An 18,887-nucleotide genomic window follows, 5' to 3' on the forward strand; every position below is an offset into this window, starting at 1 on the left:
GTATTACTGCTTCAGCCGCATGCTGTACTGTACATCAATACTGCAGGATAAGAGACTACAAAACATCAGCTACAACTGTAACTCATTGCCGAATCCTTTATGCCAGCTTGGGAGGGTAACACATTCAGCCACCCCATGGGACCTGCATTGTTCTATACAGGAAAGGCTCTCTCTATCATCCCAGCCGATGTACAAAACCCCAGCACTGGCATTGTGCTTCACCCAGAAAGAAAAGAAAAAAAAAAAAAGCATACAACGATATTCAGTATTGAACATCTATTGTAAAGTTTGTCACTTTACGCATAAGTCTGGCAGAATTCAGGTTTTGTTTTCAGTTGCAAAAGCGGAAATAAAAAAAAAAATAATACTAATATATATATCTATATCTATATCTAAATAAATATTTTTTTTCTCAAATGGATACAAAAATTCAGTCTAGAATGCTAAGAAATTCTGGACATTAAAAATCAAAGTAAAGTAATACTCTGCTTAATCCTCACCGACCAAGTGCGGACCAGCATCAACCCAGTTAAGGTTAAATTAATATCCAAGTCCATTATAAACTGGACCGTGATCAGAAAATGTGGCAGAGAAACTTCCAACCTTTACTATTGGGGACTACACAATTCTATAAAGCTGGTTATTAATTTTTTCACTAAGCTTAAACGTTATTACTCATTTTATCAGCATATAAAGAAACTGCAGGCATGTAGACAGCTAGTTACACTCCACTGATGGACAAGCTACAGATTTAATCTGCTACTACTCTCTCATTCCTGTGGTACATCGTGTTTTAAAGCCGCTCCTTCAGCAGGTTATTATTAGGAAGCCAGAAGATGCTTGCAGTATCCCCTATACCAGACAAGATAGTACGGTGTACAGGCATTCTGTCATCATACCCTACACAGAGGAGAGGTACCCCTTTTATAAAGCAAACACCTGTGCAAACAGACGTCTAGCAGATGCCAAGGTCTCAGGCAGTGATTTCCAACAGTTTTCATCCTCGGTGCACTGAGCAAGATGCGGAAATTGCTAAGGCACAGCAGGGTTTCTAAGGAGAGTTTTTATCATACAAAAAAAAAAAAAAAAAATCTGATGAAGCAGGTTGGTAACTACATGTAATTGCAGACAGGTTGTCATTTACCCGTCTCCACTTACAGGAGTTCCTTCAGGTGAGGTTGAATGAGAGAGGGGTTACCAAAAAAAAAAAAAAAAAAAACACACCACACACACACACACACACACACACACACACACACACACACACAAGCCCATTTACCAGTGATGCCCTCCTCACCTCCTGTCTGGTGTTGAGCAAAATCAATCAGTGGATATAGGTGTTTAAAGATAAATAGCTTAAATGTTTAATACATCCCATGACTTAGGTTGGGACCCTACTTACGAATGACGTGGGACAGTGAAAAGTGCAATAACGCACATGTTTCCCCAAGCTTGCACACTGACAGGTTGCATACGAGACCATTTTTAGCAGGAGCCTGCAGCATCCACGCCTCACTGAAGTGTGACGACTTACTGCCAAATGGTGAGTTCCAACTGCTCAGGCGCATCCGAGCATTATCAGCAGTGGCTAAGCAGTGTATATACTGCTTGTGCCAGTATATGCAAGTGCCACAGCACCCGGGTGGGTCCAGCATGGATCCAGAAGTAGTTATGTTGCAGTACACTTGTGCACTACTCACAGCACACCGGTTAGAATAACACTGACCTATAGTATCAGCCCCAGATACCTATAGGGCTGCGGAGTCAGTATGACAAACCGTTTACTCAAAAAAAAAAAAACTTCCCAACATTGCTAATAATATATATATATATATATATATATATACACATACATACACACACATATATACACACACACTATCAACCGGCACTCTCACTTCCATGCAGCTGCCGCGGTGCTCTTTATGACGTCATACAACCTCTTCCAAGTAAGGCACTCCACGGACTTTCATCAGAAATAATAACAGCTCACTGCGGGGCTTGTAACTGCAACGTTTCGGATTAATATCCTTTGTCAAGCATTACCATCATCGATACATATAAAACTATAACGCAGGATTGGTTAATTATATCGTTGTGTAGTATGTAATAGCTGCGTGTGGCACTTAGTAACTATCACAGTGTAGTGCACAATGCCAACATGGGGCAACATTTACAGTCCAGTCGTACAGGACGGCAGCAGCATGGGGCAATTATAATGGCATAATCAGTTTTGCCATACACTTCTCTGCACTAAAATAATCCTTTAAAATGTTGGGAACATTTAAATTCTTAATAAATTGAAAAATGCTACTGTAGAATATAGGACAGCAAAGGTAATAAATGCATATTCTCCAGTAACGTATGCACAATGATGTTAATACTCACCCCTGCTCCTGACCGGTTTCTGACCTCTACTACTACCAACATTATTAGTAATCTATTATGTGTTACCTACTTATAGGCCCTACACACTGGCCGACAATCTTCAAAGATATGAACGATCTCGTTCATTATTGAACGAGATAACGTTCATATCCGAGTGTGGAGTCACCAGCAATGAACGATGCGCTGCCCCGCGCTCGTTCATCACTGATGCTCCGTCGGCTGTGCATGCAGGCTAATATGGATGAACTCATCCATATCTGCCTGCACTTCAATGGAGCAGTGTGACGGGGGGGGAGTGAAGACACTTCACTCCCCCCCGTCACTGCCCCCCGCCGCCGGGTCGCCTGTCTGCCGTATTGGCGGTCGGGCAGTTCGGCGGCGGATCGCCGTGTCTGTAGGTCCCATTACACAGATCTGACTGGAGAGTGCACACTACAACTTCACAATGCTTTCAACACATTTCCACGGTCTTCAGAACAGAAAACACTGCTGTGCTAGTCATTTTTCAGGGATTTTCTGACTGTCACTCACTTTGCAAAGAAATCCTCACTGCGAGCAGCATCACTAAGGCACCTTGGAGCGCGTGCAGTGCGACCGCGATGAATGCACAGCTATCCAATAACTGCTCAACCCTGTAAAGATCTGCATCGCGTACAACTTTGAAGCAGGCCCATAATTACTAGCAATGTCCTGCACAACAACTCACTCCCAGGGGATAATTCAGTAATCTGAGTGGATCGCAAATACACACATTCACAAAAATCATGGTAGGAGAACTGCTGATATTTTAATGCATGTCTATGGCCGTGGAAGGGGGGAAAAATAAATAAAAATATGTAATTTTTGGCCATGGGTTGCCAGACAAACGTTTCAACTCACAACTGTAGTGATTAATTAAAATTGCCGACATTCTGCAGTAGTTTTGGTACATAACCACTTAATGCACTGAAGTCTAGAAAAAGTTGTTGCTGCACAAATATAGGATAGTAATGATACAAATCTAAACCCCATATCACATGTGTGGAAAGAGTATAAATTGTTATTAGTGTTACACATCTCATGACACCAGGGAGAAAACAGATATTTATTTATTTATTTATTTATTTGGGTTGACACAGTGTTGCCATGTGAATCTCAAAATATGCTTCATAAAGTAGCTAAAGAATATACAAGAATAAGATTTAAAAAAAAAAAAAAAAAAACACACACACAAACCACAACAATAACACAATGTATCCAATGTCTCACAAGTAAAGCCAAGAAAAGGCAAACAAAGGCTGTGGCTAAATATCCAAGTATGGAAGCAGCACAGAACAACCCAATAACACTTTAGTTGTAGAAATAGGACACTGCACAAATAGTCCTAAAATAAGTTGAGTCTCTATAAAGACTAAACAGGGCGGCATAGAATTATTAGCCTTTATTTCGACAGGACTAGTATACTTCAAAGTGCTGTAGATCAAAAGGCCAAATGCGTACTTCAACTTCCCTCATAAGCGTTTTCACAACACAAAAGCCAAACACTGCAGAGTGCAGACCCCTTCTGACATTAGAGCAAAGAGGGAAAACAAGGACAGATATTTGCCAGTGCAGCACAAACTGCACACATCAGAGGCAACGGTATATTGACATTTCACAATAGACTTGGGAATACATGGAAACTAGTGCTTGTGATCTAATATAATAAAATACACTATCCAGGGACGTGCAGTCAGGGGAGGCAGTGCCTACCCTGTTATTAATAAAATAATACAAAGAAGATACTTATGACATATTCTGTGTCATAAGTATCTTCTTTAAAATTAGTCTAATTATTTGAACTACATATAATCAGTTTGGAAGGCACCAATAGCAGTGCCTCCTGGTGAAAATGGGAATGGGGATAAAGTGGGGGGCGGGGCTAAACTCTGGGCTGTAAAAGCCCCTTGAAGACTGCAGTGAAAGCGGCACTAGTATAAGTGCCTCGTTGACAGGGACGTGCTTTCAGCTCACATCAAAGCATGCCCCCGACAGTGAGGCAGATGTGATTGGACAGCGGATCCAGCGCTGGATCCGCTGGTCCAATCACCCATACACAGCGGCAGGACAAGACAGATGTAAATAATTACCTGTTCTAGTTCCCCTGATGTCGCCCCCAGGACTGCTGCTTACAGTTAGGTGACTCGGGGGCAGATGTATTAAGCCTTGAGAAGTGATAAAGCAGTGATAAAGTGCATGGTGATAACGCACCAGCCAATCAGCTCCTAACTGTCATTTTTCAAATCCGTAATGATTGGCTGGTGCGTTATCACCTTGCGCTTTGTCACTACTTTAGCCCTACTCCAGGCTTAATACATCTGCCCTTCGGCCACCTGGGCTTTGCCCACCATACCCGACGGATCGCTGTCTGCACGTGAGTGACTCAGCTGGGACCCCATCCAAGCTGTGGCACATGCCTGGGCGTCTCTCTCTCACCATGTTTCTGTCTCTCTTGCCAGGTCTCTCGCAATTTCACTCTCTCACCCCTGGTCCCCACCCTCCCGCCGGGAGCAGAGCCAAGTGCAGCCACGCGCGGTGATGTCCTCAGGCAGAGCCAAGTGCATCGTGTGGCCGACGGCACTCTCTCCCCTCCTCTATCCTCTCCCAGGAAGCATCCTCAGCAGCAGCACTGGCACCTCTGCACAGGACACATAGACCCAGGTGATTGGGCAGGGGGCAGCTCACACCCACATCAGAGACCCTCCCGGTACAGGATTGCAGACAGTGGTGGATTCAGCCGTCTCCGTTCCTGCTACTTGCACAGGAGCTGGTGTCTGTCTTCCCCCGCTATTTCCCTCTCCTCTGTGTCCTCTGACCCCGGCTGCCAGAAGCCAATTAAGGTGTAGGAAAAAGTAAAAAAGAAGGAACGGGACAGGGATCGCTGAGGGGCTGGAGAGATGTTGGCTGCAGCAGTGCAGGGGGTGTTGGTTCTGCACAGTCCAGGAAACATTTTATGACCTGTTGCTTTGCTGTTGTGACTGGTACTCAGCTACTCAGGTAACAGCAGCCCCTCCGCCCCAGGTCTCCCCCCTCAGGGTACCCGGTATAAAATCCCGACGGTTGGGATCCCGGCGGACAGGAGACAGACGCCGGATTCCAGACATTAAGTCTCCTCCCGCGCTCACTGTGCTTCAGGCCCAGTGGCGAGCTTTGCTTGCCACACTATTATATTCCCCCTCGGGTGGAGGCGTGGACCACCACCCAAGTGAGAATATAGGCCGGGATTTCGACCAAGAACATTTCCCCTGCTGTCGGGATTCCAGCGTCGCTATTTTGACCTCCGGTATCCCATCGTTCTGGAAATTAACTGCATCCCCCCTCAGACGATGCAGCATTTTTTTCCCCCCCATTTAGAATGCAGGCCGGATTCCAATGTGTGAGGGCCTCTGGGAGCCCACTCCATTCACCCCCCCCACACACACACACACACACACACACACACCCTATATTCTGGCCCTGAGGATGGGGCTTCACTTGGTGCTTACTCAGCCATTGACTTCACAGCACGTCACTGCTATATACAGTAGTTGTAGCAGAGAACAAACCAAAATAAATTGGGAACTGGAAGAATTACACAGGGCTTGGGTGGGAGTGACCACATTTTAGCAGCAGACAGTGCCCAATTTCCAATGGGGACAGCAGTCAGTATGGTGGGATAGGTGTCTCACTGGGAAGCACCCAAATCCTCTGCATTACCTCATTAATCTACAAAGCCAATTACCACAGTCTAATTCTCCTTGTATTGTCCCGTTAAGTTGCTTTGCAATTGTTGTAGGCCTTAAGTGCAAAAGCCTCTCTGTTACCATGGAGACAGAGCCTTAAACAAAATAGGATGGCTCCTAATGTACAGTAAGGAAATGAAGCATGAATACAACACTAGATTTCTGTTTGAGACAAATGCTCATGACAAGGTAAAGAAGTCGCAATAATAAACAAACCCACAACACGTTTCCATAGATGCCCAAGACAGAAAGCCGGAACATATCTTCATATGCCACATACACACAAACAAACAAAAAGGGACATTGCACTTGTCACCATCTCTTGGAGCATTCGGCAGTGACCGCCAACTAACAGTCCAAAACCGGACGTCACTGCAAGAGTGGCATTGTAAGCATGGCAACATAAGGTCATTTTCATACACTTTCGTGAGGCTGTTCCTTATATACACGCACACACATACTCTCTACCACGGTCCTCAAAACACACTAACAGTTCAGGTTTTAAAGGACAGTCATTCTTGAGCACAGGTGACTCAATAACCGCTGCAGTTATTTATTTATTTTTAACCACCTGTGCTCAAGCACGGATATCACTAAAACCTGGACTGATAGTGTGTGGTTGGGAAACACTACTCTACAGTGAAAATCAGGTATGCTGAATAACACCCAGAGCGGGGCTGCACTTTAAAAAGTTGAATCCTCACCTGAACCATAACATTTACTAAACAGGTGGGGGGAAAAAATAAAAAATGAATGCATTTTCTATTTATCATTATCACTACGTGAACTATGTACATGTTATATCCTAAAGGGTTATACTGTACCATACACCAAGAAATACTTACTTTAACAGATGTTTTTCTGGGAGCGGACATATTGACTTGGCAAAAAAGAAAGTTCTGAATAGACTAACAGCCGCATAGCGCTCCACCCACCCAGAAACACAGGACAGGGCTGCAGGAACTTGAATAAGGAAGGTTTCCGAAAAATCCATTTAAGATTCTTAAAAGCAGGTCCCTACTTGCTATGGTGCAACCCCTGCATTGCTCATGCTTTGCAATGATCATTAGAGCAAGTGTCCTGGCTGCTGGAATACAGTGACTCTATACACTCGTCAGTATGTATGTCTTACTGACAACTTACCACAGTACTCCGGAGTTTAATGATCATGTGTGATGTCTTTAATAATACTGGGAGTATCAGAGAGTTAAGGGCTTCTTAAAGCTTTGCTAATCCGTTCATTTTCTATTTCTCCTGGAAAAGCATCTTTCATGTACTTCACATCGCTTTATACAGATTACTGGCAATCATTCGGGGATGGAGGAGGGAGAAAGGGCCCTTGAAATAAAGCAGTGATTAGATAAGATGACAAGCCAGCAAGTTGGTTCTTGGGAGTAGCTGAAACCACATAATTCACTGTTGTGGAGCTGCTCACGGGAGATCATTAGAACACACAGAACCTAGAAAAATAAAAACTGCACACAAGAATCTACAACCAAAAATACAAAATATCAAAGTGTTCACCTGGTAACAATGGACATCCGGTAGTGTCTTAGGTCACCCAGTAGGCGCAGGGCCTAGAAGCATGCATAAAATAAACATAACAAGGACAGAATTCTAATTAAATACACTAAAACTAAACAGTGTGTCAGCTGCAAGGAGTGAGACTACAGCCTTTACATTTTTATGAAGTAACCCTATTCCCACCTATACTGCCCACACTGGTATACACCATCACCAATTCCCATCCCGAGCCATACGCCCTCATCTTTCTTTTGTCTCAGGTTTGCCCTTTTCTAACTAGTGTATAAGGCAGCTCTCATGAGCAGGGCCCTCCCTACCCTTTGTTTTCACAACTACAGTACATTTATTTGGATAGCCAATAAACACTTCTAGATTCACTAGAGTGACCCACACACTGCAATGCCAGACTAGTACATGATCATGCGACAAAATTGTGCAACTCTGAAGGAATTCTGAACTTCAGTCTAGCCCATCACCTTCTCATTTGTGTATAGGTTCTTCCGCTCAGCGATTCACATCACAAAAACATACACATTCACTATGAAATGGACTTAGGTTATGAAATTTTAGTACAAGCAGCTATTTCAGTGCGGTTATCCCATGCTTGCCTCCAACCCCCCCCACCCCCCCACCCCACCCCCCAGGACGACCAGAAGGCTTTAGAAAATGGCCCCCTACAATGTAATAGCCTCAGAGTTCCAATGGTACAGGAATTTTGCGAGAGTCTACCAGTTTTTTAAAGAAGCAATCATTTACACGGCAAGACCAGGTTTGCCGCTTTAAAAATAAATAAATGGTAGACACACACAATTCCCACACCTCCAGAACTCTGAGGCGATTACATTTAGCAGTTGGTCTGAAAAATGACAGGAATCAGTTGGTTGGTAATTTCCCTCTCTCCACTTAATCTCCAAGTTTTACCAAATCTCCCCCTATATCCCCTACCACATGTATATGGCACAAGCATTTCAGCTTGCACCCCAACCGTGGGTGGAGAGCTGAAATAAGTGAAAAGAAATTATTCGCAAGTGACGGGAGACCGCAGGGTGATATTCAATTGCCCCCACCTATTGCGCCCATTACACTCAGGTTTAGGCGCGCAAAGTACCTAAACCAGACTAAAGTAATGGGCGTGAGCATGAAAACGTCCATTTGGGCACCCAAACGGGTCTCTCTATGCGCATTTCAAGAAATTAACTTCTCGCGCCCGTTGGCAGCAACATTTGAATATCTGCCGGCGGGCGCTTGTGGGTGCTGGGATAAGAATTGAATTCGGCCCCATGCTTTAATGTAGTTTTCTGGAAGGCCATATTGAATGACGCCGACCTGCACATCTGTAAACTCCCGATCAAATTAAGGTGGATCTTCAGTATTACACCATAGTGCATGTGGTGAACTTACCTTAGGACATTTATAGTCTAGTTTCCAAAGTTCTGTCAACTTTTTCTGAAGAGGTTTCGCTTTCCTCATGTGTAATTGTGGCTATACAAGATCAATAAGTCTACTATGGAACATAACTTCCAACGTGCAGTGCTAATAAAAGCCAATGTACCCCAACCTCAGACCCTAGTCTTCCCAATCTGTGATTTCTAGACGTTATCACCACTGGTGGTCCAAGCACAATGTACATGTACAGTTATCTGCCAGTCACAGCAAAGCTTCCAGGCAACTGCCTGAAAGAATGCATTCCAGATTCACAGCTGGATTTAGCTCAGAAATTCCTCTAAACACAATACAAATGGTTTAGTTTTCATTTTATTTATTTTCATTAGGTTGCAAGAAATACGGGGTTCGGGGGCTATGGTTTTTAGTTTTAGAGGTACAGGAAGCAGAAAAGCGTTTTGGTTATAGCTAAGGAAGAAAATACCGGAGGAGTGAAACAGTTGCATTAATCCAGTGAAAAAGGCAGATTCAATATAGTCACTTATCTAACTATATGGAAGCCATTCAAAATATTGGATTACAGAGTTTGTGAGAATGAGAGACTTAAGCTGGGTACACATCACTAGACGATAGGAAGCACGTTTCAGTGAATGCCAGATATCGCAAGCGGGTCGGCACGCGTATATAAAACGATATGTCTATGAACATTGTCATTCACAAACCTATTGCATCAGCTGTGCAGCATGTTCGATGACCAGAATATCTTCAGCTAAGTAGTCGTATCTGGCTGGGTGTATGGCTGGTCCGCCTACCGCCTGTAAACTTGCTGCAAGGGCCCGCATCACAGCTGGCTGGACAAATTTAAATGCCTGCCTAGCTGGATGTCCTGACCGAAACATAGAGCGGCTGCTCGGTCAGTGTCTATCCTTACCTGGATCGGCTACTCAGTCATCACAACCGCAGACATTTGTGTCTGGTGTGTACACAGCCTTACATTATAAATCAGTCAAAAGGTTCACTCAAATATCGACATGTGCTTTATTGCTCATTTTAGTCTAACACTCAAAAAAAAAAAAAAAAAACACCACACGTCTACATTTTCAATGTCAACCTTTTATCCTGCCGACTTAAAATGTGTCTATACTGGGGGGCGTGGCCTGGAGGCTGAAGGAGAAGGCAGCACTTTACATGAGCTCTCAGGGATCTGAGAGTTTAACTATATAAAAAGAGCCTTCCCATATGATATTTCAGATCCTGGACCCTCTGGCTACTACACTGGACTAGTATAAAAGCAGGGAAGTAGTGCTGCGGAGTCGGGGAGCCGGTATCCTGGCTCCTGCGGATTGCGGCCTACTCCTTGCTCAGAAGCCGGGGCCTCAATTTCAACATATACCCACGAGCCGTGCGGTTGCCCTCCCGGGACGTTCGAGAGGCCCGCCTGGACCCTGCTCCTGCTGGAGCCCCCACTGCAGCCTGCCCAGTGCCCCTTGCCGAACTACGGGGGTGCTCCGGGCCCGGATCGGGGACAAGCCGCGCGCTCCATGACACGAGCGGCGGCCATCTTGGGAGCCGCACACGGAGAGTAAGCACAGCCGCAGCTGACGTCGGCGGCCCCCGGGTGAGTGATACTTGCGGGCACGGCTCGGACGAGCCAACAGCACTCCCCTCTCCCCTCCCCGTGGACCCTCACCGGGCGCCCGCAGCCGGACCTGCCTGCACCCTGCCCCTAGCTGAGACATCACCACTGACATCCCTGCATCGGCCCAGCAGTCCTTGCTGGCTGGCGGGGGAGATCCGGGACCGGATCGAAGCCGTGCAGCACACATCGGAGCGCGGGCGGCGGCCATCTTGTGGAGGACGAGCGGGCGGAGGCGAGGCGGCGGTGACCCGGAGGAGACGTCGGGCGGCCCTAGCGGGTAAGAGACTGAAGCATTGGCCTGAAAGAGGTGAATATATCTCTCCCCTCCCGTGTGCCTCTGTCTGACACCAGCGGCGCACTGCAGCGGAGGACCGCGGGCCTGGCCGGGCCTGGCCGGGGCTCCCCCCCCCCCCCCCCGGCTAGAGAGGAAGAAAGAAGCAAAAATATCAGACGTCCCCCCCATGCCCCTCTGAGGTCTGGAATTAGCTGGGCGGCTTCAGGAGATACAGACCCCCCTGATTCACCCTACCACACCAGCTTCTCTGCAGTTATCCGAGAGACCTGAACGCCCTAGCCCCTCTGCGAGTTCACGTACGGCTGTAGGTGGCTCATTGGATAGTACGGGTGGTCGCCGGGGGAGTCCTACGAACTGCGGGTGCCCCACGTTAGACCTGGAAGCAGTGGGAAAGAGGCCCAGACAGGCGCAGCGGTGGAGACGAACACGATTGACAGGGTCATCCAACTGCGCATTGAAACACCCAGTACCTTCTATCTCCAAATTATCATTTTCCTCCGGAGTTCCCTGGGCTGGATCTAAACCCTTTACAACCGGTGGCCCGACCCCGATGGTACCTAGGGGGCCTGAGTTGCGGGATTGGAGTTCCCCCCAACGCTTCGTGAGCACACAGAAGAGGATGTCTAGTCGCTTAGCCCTGCTGGCCCTGCTCATGCCAATGTAAAACAAGCAGTTTCTTCTACCCATGCCAATATCTACGTAACATCTCGATGATCTAGGAGACAGCGGAGCCTCCGAATTTTCCTATTTAAGTGATCGGAACCGTCGACCTATTTCTCTTAGGCATAAGTATGCCTGCCAGACGCAACAAGCCATCAAAGCCCGCACAGCAGCTTTCATTTTTCAAATCATCTACAAGGATGTCGGGCTCTAAAACCACCGGACCCTCCACGACAGATACGATCCCGCAAACTCCCCCCTCCCTGGAGGTGCCCTCTTCCACACCCAAAGCTGCCACAAGCCTGGACAATGTCAAAGATGGAGATGCTCTAACAGTGGGCACGATGAAACTACTTCTGTCTCGCTTCAAGGAAGACGTGGCAGCGGAATTTCGCACCACACTAACGGCGTGTCAACAATCCATAGATGACCTAGGTGGCCGCACGGACCATCTGGAAACTAAAATGGAGGAGGTCGTGGGATCCCATAACAACCTGCTAGACGCCCATGACGCTTTGGAAGCAGAGGTAAAGCTTTTGCGGGACAAAGTCACAGATCTGGAGGACAGATCGCGTCGAAGCAATCTTAAATTGCGAGGAGTCCCCGAGTCTGTGTCACATAGCAGTTTACACGACTATGCCGTGGCTCTATTTAAAGCTCTACTACCCCAGTCCCCTTCGGCAGATCTCCTCATCGACCGAATACATCGACTACCAAAGGCTAGAGCAGCACCAGGAGACGCGCCTAGAGATGTCCTAATGAAAATGCACTACTTCCATGTGAAGGAGGCCCTGCTAAAAGCATCAAGACCAACGTCAGACACATCTTCAGCCCTTAAAGGCCTTCAACTTTTCGGAGACCTGTCAGCAGCCACCCTCTATAAACGGCGGTCCTTTCACTCTATCACGACAGCTCTCAGGAAGGCGGATATCCCTTATCGCTGGGGTTTCCCCACCAAGCTGCTGATTCACCGAGATGGCTCCACTGTCTCTATTTCTACTGCAGATGAAGGAGCAAAGCTGCTCAAATCCTGGAACATTGTAGAACCCTCTGCAGACTCCTCACCCCGTCGACTCCAGCAGGACTGGTCTTCGGTGAAGTGAGGCGGCCTGCGCAGGATCGGAAAGCTCCCAAATATGCTACCTCTCTACTCCTCTCTGATGGCTCTCCGGTTATGATGATGATATTGCCAGCTGTACCTCTACCCTTATCCGGGGGAACGTTATGTGCCGGGAGAGGCATTGAATGTAGCGGACGATCAGTCCGTGTTTCAGAAGTATTCTTAGATTTGTATACTGTACTTTACTGGCTGCCTAGTTTGGTTCTTGTCTTTTTCTTTTAAGCAAGGTGCATGGAGTTTCCCTGGACATGGCGGACCCCTACCAAAATTAATCTGTTGATATAACCCAGGTACTCGATATGAAGGGTGAGCCACTGGAGAGTCCCTAATGATTCTATTGATTTCATTATTGGTTTCTATGCCCTGATTCCAGGTTGGACTGTTTTTGTTATCCATTATATGTTCTTTATGTTCTATTTACTAACATGGGTATTTACATGCCCTAATAGTATCGAGATGTTCATGCGTTATACATAGTTTACAGTATAAAAGTATGGCAATGGGTAGGTGCTATGCCACTAACCCCCCCTCTAGACTACACAGCCGCCTTATTATGGCGACTGGTTATGATCTCACGAGAGATCAATTCAGTTTTGTTTTTCTAATTTTTTTTCTGTCCTCCTTCCTGTTCCCAGATATGTTCCCCCCCCCCTTTCAGGTACATCAGTTTAAACACGGAAATTGCTCAAAGGAATTATCAGTCTTAGTGGCAATAGATTATGGTTAATATAATCTCTATCAATGCCAAAGGGCTCAATTCTCCCCATAAACGAAGAGTAGCCTTGAACTTTTTTCATAAACTCAAGGCACAGGTGGTAGCAGTACAAGAGACCCACTTTCAGAGTCAAAACCCCCCCTCCTTCACTAATTCACGCTATCCCCACTGTTATATGGCAAACGGACCCGCCAAGAAAGCTGGTGTGGCTCTTCTTATAGCACAACACTGCTCGTTTGTTCTGTCCGATAAATATGAGGACCCAGACGGGAGATATTTAATCTTAGTGGGCAAACTGGATAATGTAGATACCACCTTGGTCTCGTGCTATGCACCTAATGCCAAACAAATTCCGTTTCTTAGAACCTTCTGTAGAACCCTTAAGGAACATACTAAGGGAGCCCTTTTGATTTTAGGTGACTTTAATATGGTACTGGACCCTACTGTTGACCGCTCCCGTCCGACCCGGACCCTTCGTAGCAGTCCACCCCAGGATCCCACAGGCAAATTTAGTCAACTGCTAGCGGAGTACGCACTGTATGATGTTTGGAGGGCTAAACATCCGACAGAAAGGGATTACACTTTCTATTCTCACGTACACAGTTCGTACTCACGAATAGACTTAGCACTAGCTGATAAATGGACGCTAGCGGCTGTTAGCAAGATAGACATATTACCCATGTCCTGGTCGGATCACTCACCGCTTATGGTTGTTTGGGATACCAGTAAAAGGGTAGTCCCTCATGCCCCCTGGCGAATGGGCCAATATTTGCTGACCCACCCTGAGGCTCTTCAGGCCATCCAGCAATCTCTGGATTTGTACCTGTCCACTAACTGCCCCGGGGACACATCTGTCTTCACCCATTGGTGTTCTCTGAAAGCCGTGATTAGAGGTTCTGCAATTCAAAGTGCGGCTAGACTTAAACGCGATTATAGGAAGAGAGACAAGCCTCGGCCGAAAGAGAGGCCGCCCGGTTAGAAGCTGCACATAAAATTAGCCCCGATAATAAAGCTCTTTATAAACAACTTCTCAGTGCACGTGACAAAGTAAACTCCTTTGCCCTAACCGAAGTTCACCGCAACCTGCAGCGGCTAAATCAAAAATATTATAGGCTTGGTAATAGGGCGGGACGGTTACTGGCACGTAAATTGAGAGGGCGTAGAGCCAAGGAACGCATACATGCGATTCATACATCTTCTGGAGTCAAAGTAACTGATCCGGTTGAGATAGCAAATGCGTTTGCTGAATATTACTCGCGGCTGTACAACCTAAGAGATGACTCTGGTACCCCTCAGCCCACCCTGGCAGACATTACCAGATTCTTGGACGGGTTGTCGCTCCCCAACATAGACTCCCAGACCCGCGAATCCCTTAATATTCCTTGGTCACTCGACGAAGTCGAAGCAGCCATTGACTCCTGTCCAGTAAATAAAGCCCCCGGCCCGGATGGGTACCCCTCCAGCTTCTATAAAACATTCAAATCTACCCTTTCCCCACTCTTAAAGTCAGTCTATAATGAAGCCACTGACTCCACATGTTTCCCGAAAGAGATGCAAGAGGCTCGAATAGTAACCATCCCTAAGCCAGGAAAATCTCCTACGGTGGTTCAGAATTACCGCCCAATAGCATTGCTGAACACAGACCTTAAATTGTTCGCCAAAATGGTTGCAAATAGGATTTCCCCTCTCCTGCCTAGTTTGATTAACCCGGATCAGGTGGGCTTTGTACTGGGCAGGCAAGCGTCAGATAACACACGTAGGGTTATCAACCTGATTGACCGCTGCCAGGCCCGGAGCGAACCTCTCTTGCTTCTTTCCCTAGATGCAGAAAAAGCATTCGATAGGCTCCATTGGGATTATTTGAGGGTTACCCTAGGTCATTTTGGATTTGCGGGTAGGATACTAGACTCTATCTTTGCCTTGTACTCCTCCCCTTCGGCTTCGGTTTTCACCAATGGGTGCAGCTCCTCTATATTTAATATTACTAATGGGACCCGGCAGGGATGCCCACTATCACCCCTTATCTTTGTACTGGCTGTGGAACCGCTGGCAGAACGAATCAGGGTGTCAGACTCAATTGTGGGTCCAGAGGTGGGAGGGACACCACATAAAATATGTCTTTTTGCAGATGATATTCTGGTATGTCTAAGAGAGCCCGAAACGTCCCTACCCCACTTACATTCCCTTTTAAACTATTACGCAGCGGTCTCTTACTACAAACTGAACGCTACTAAGACTGAGGCCCTACCCTTAAATATTTCTGACAGCGCTCTCAGCCGTCTAAAGAATGACTATAAATATGCGTGGCAACTTAGATCGCTTAAATATCTGGGTGTTCATCTTTCTAGAGGGCGGGACTTAATGGGGTGCAACTATGACCCGCTTTTTCGCGCATTTGAATTGTTAATTAAAGATTGGATGATGCAGGAGGTCTCCTGGGTCGGACGGGTGGCGGCAGCAAAGATGGTCCTTTTACCAAAATTGATGTACCTCTTTCGTACCATTCCTAGGGTTTTCCCTAAAGACGTTTGTAATAGATTCAATCGTCTATTGACTAAATATATATGGGGGGGCTTAAAGCCGAAAGTAGCGAAATCCACGTTGACTGCGTCAAAAGGTGCCGGGGGAGTAGCATACCCAGACTTGGAAAGATACCACATCGCCTGTCTGCTCACCCAAGTTAGAGATTGGTTCACCCAGGACAACGTTAAACCGTGGGTATCCCTGGAACAAGACGCAATATCCCCCTACACACTATCGGATCTGTTATGGCTGCCCTTCAAATCAATCCCAGCCAGAGTTGCCGAGTGCCCAGCAGTTCACGCAACTTTACTGGCATGGAAGGAAGTTTCAAAGTCTCTCCCTCCTGGTGCTTTGCCCTCCCCCAAGCTATCCCTCCACACTATAGCCCTATTGATCCCAGATTTGCAATTACACCACTGGCGAACCTTGGGTCTCAACACTCTGAAGGATGTCCTCCGAGATGGTGCCTTAGTCCCCTTCTCCCTACTCCAAGATCAATTTCAGGTACCCAAACAAGACTTTCATAAATATCTACAATTAAGGCATTGGCTTCAGAGTTGCTCTCCAAGTCGGGCCCCACATACTGATCCCCCTAAAATACTGATGTCACTCCTAATACCCTGAGGCAACAGGGGAGGCATTTCCAGATGGTATCAGCATCTTGTAACCGAGTCTCATCATGGGGTCTTCCTTGCACAGACTAAATGGGAAAGAGACCTCCCAGCAGTCTTTACGGAGGATATCTGGAAATATATCTTTAAATCTTGTTTCAGAATTTCTCAATGTGTAAATCATTGTGAAATGTATTATAAACTGGTCCATAGGGTATATTTAACACCGGACCGTTTACACAAAATCTGGCCTGATGTCTCCGCTAGTTGTTGGAGAAACTGTGGGATGGTGGGCGATATTTTACACATTTTTTGGTTATGCCCGATGATCCGGGCACTGTGGAGTGAAGTGTTCCTTTTCATCTCCCATTTATTGGGAATGGTCCTTGTCCCTGACCCCCTCTTGGCACTCTTTCACTATTATGGGAAGGAGATGTCCAGCGGTGACAGATATATTCTAGGACATATCCTCATAGCTTCTAAAGCCGCCATTGCCTCCAAATGGAAGTCTGCGGTCATTCCTAATATTTCAATGATAGAAAATAGCGTCCACCAACATTATGTGTTTGAGACAGCGGAGGGCAACTGTGCTTCAGGAAGTTCCCCTATTAGTAAGAAATGGATTAAATGGTCCCTATATAAAGAGAGTTTAGGCCAGAAGGGTGCATACAGAGCTCCAGCAGACATTCCAGACCTCTCTGTGCTTTGTTCCCCAGTACACACCTGACACCGATTTACTAAGTGATGCAGACCTCCTACTTTTCACTATACTAACATTCCATTGATGTATTACGATATCCCTGATACGTACCTTTCCCCACCCCCATGCCTTTATTAGTTCTGTTTTGTATGTATCTCCCCTCCCTCCTCCTGTTTTTTATTTACCGATTTCATTGTATATGTACATGTAATCTGTTTAAAAACTCAATAAAAATTTAATATTTAAAAAAAAAAAAAAATGTGTCTATACTGTCGACCATGTCCACATACTTACTGTCGACCTTGTTAATGTAGACCAGTCATCCGGATGCCATCTCACAGAACTATTAATATTAAAAGTAGGCTTTTAAATGAACAAATCAGCGCTAGGGACCATATACTGTAAAGGTATAGGTAATGTGTTTTAACATGTTATATTTAGTGTTCTATGCATGGCTGTAGAATTACACGTTTAAAATGGGCGAAGCACTTATGAGGAATGTACAAGGTATATTGGTTTTAAATGCACTGACATTTGGGAACAAATGGCCCATGGGACATTCTCACATAGGAAGTGATACGTTAATGACCTTAGCACCTGCAAGCGGGTCTCTGGACAAGCAATTTTTTTTTTTTTTTAGATGCATTCCAGGGGAGTATGGGTGTCTCAGAGACAAACTGGAGAAGAGACTGTTTGTTGTTTTTCTCAATTTACTGCTTGTGGCGCTTTCTATGAATGCAGTTGACAATAGTTACATTAACATTCCGAGAGACCGTACATGCTAATGCAGATTGGGCTTGGAAAAGCAAAGTGGTTTGGGTTACACATATGAAAGGGAAGATGGAAATTGCATTATCCAGGAGACAGAGAACTGCTGTAGACATCTTATATGCGGTGAATGATCCTTAGCACCTTTAGCGGCAGTCTTGAGCAATAAACATCTTGCCCTTACAAGGAGTGCATTCATATCCTGCGACTACCAGAATTGCTCAAGACGCTATTCCGTTTTCCAGCTGGAGTAAGACCAGAGTCTCCAAGCTCCACCCTCTGCCAGCTACTGCCCCAGGTACTGGGGCAGTAGCTGGCAGAGGTGTGGCAGCAGCAAGTCTATGCAGCACGTCTACAGCAGCAAGCGGTATCAGGTGTCGGCGGTAGGAGCCCGAGCAGAAATGCGGTTCCAGGTGCAGGAGCCTGGTGGTGGCACCACCAAAATACCCACCCACTGAAGAGTGGGTGGAGTTAGTAACAGGTGGTTACCGACCGTAAGATGGAATCACTTATTGGCCAGGTCCCATGAGACACAAAACCAATCTGATCGCTTGGCACAGGCAGCAAGGCACAGCCTGTCACATGGGCACTTAGACTGTTTAGTGCAGCAACCTCTTATTACCCCCGTGACAATCTATCCCTAACCACTATACAGGAAAGGTGTTGTACAGTACATTGCTACAATTCCAAAAATGCTGACCCTTTATTGGCTAGATCAATTTTCACTTTTTGGGATCCATCAGTGTCAACAATTTAATGATTTATTATATTTTGTCACTTCTTTGCTCAGTGCAGCCCATTAAGTTTAGATGACACGATTC

General features: G+C 46.2%; 1 protein-coding gene across 5 annotated transcripts in view; it reads right to left on the minus strand.

Moving 5' to 3' along the window:
- Nucleotides 1-18,887, minus strand: part of MAPKBP1 (mitogen-activated protein kinase binding protein 1) — a 373,799-nt gene that overhangs the window by 312,440 nt on the left and 42,472 nt on the right. The gene's annotated exons all lie outside the window — the stretch shown is intronic.

Source organism: Pseudophryne corroboree, chromosome 12 (assembly GCF_028390025.1).
Source record: "Pseudophryne corroboree isolate aPseCor3 chromosome 12, aPseCor3.hap2, whole genome shotgun sequence".
Classification (NCBI taxonomy): domain Eukaryota; kingdom Metazoa; phylum Chordata; class Amphibia; order Anura; family Myobatrachidae; genus Pseudophryne; species Pseudophryne corroboree.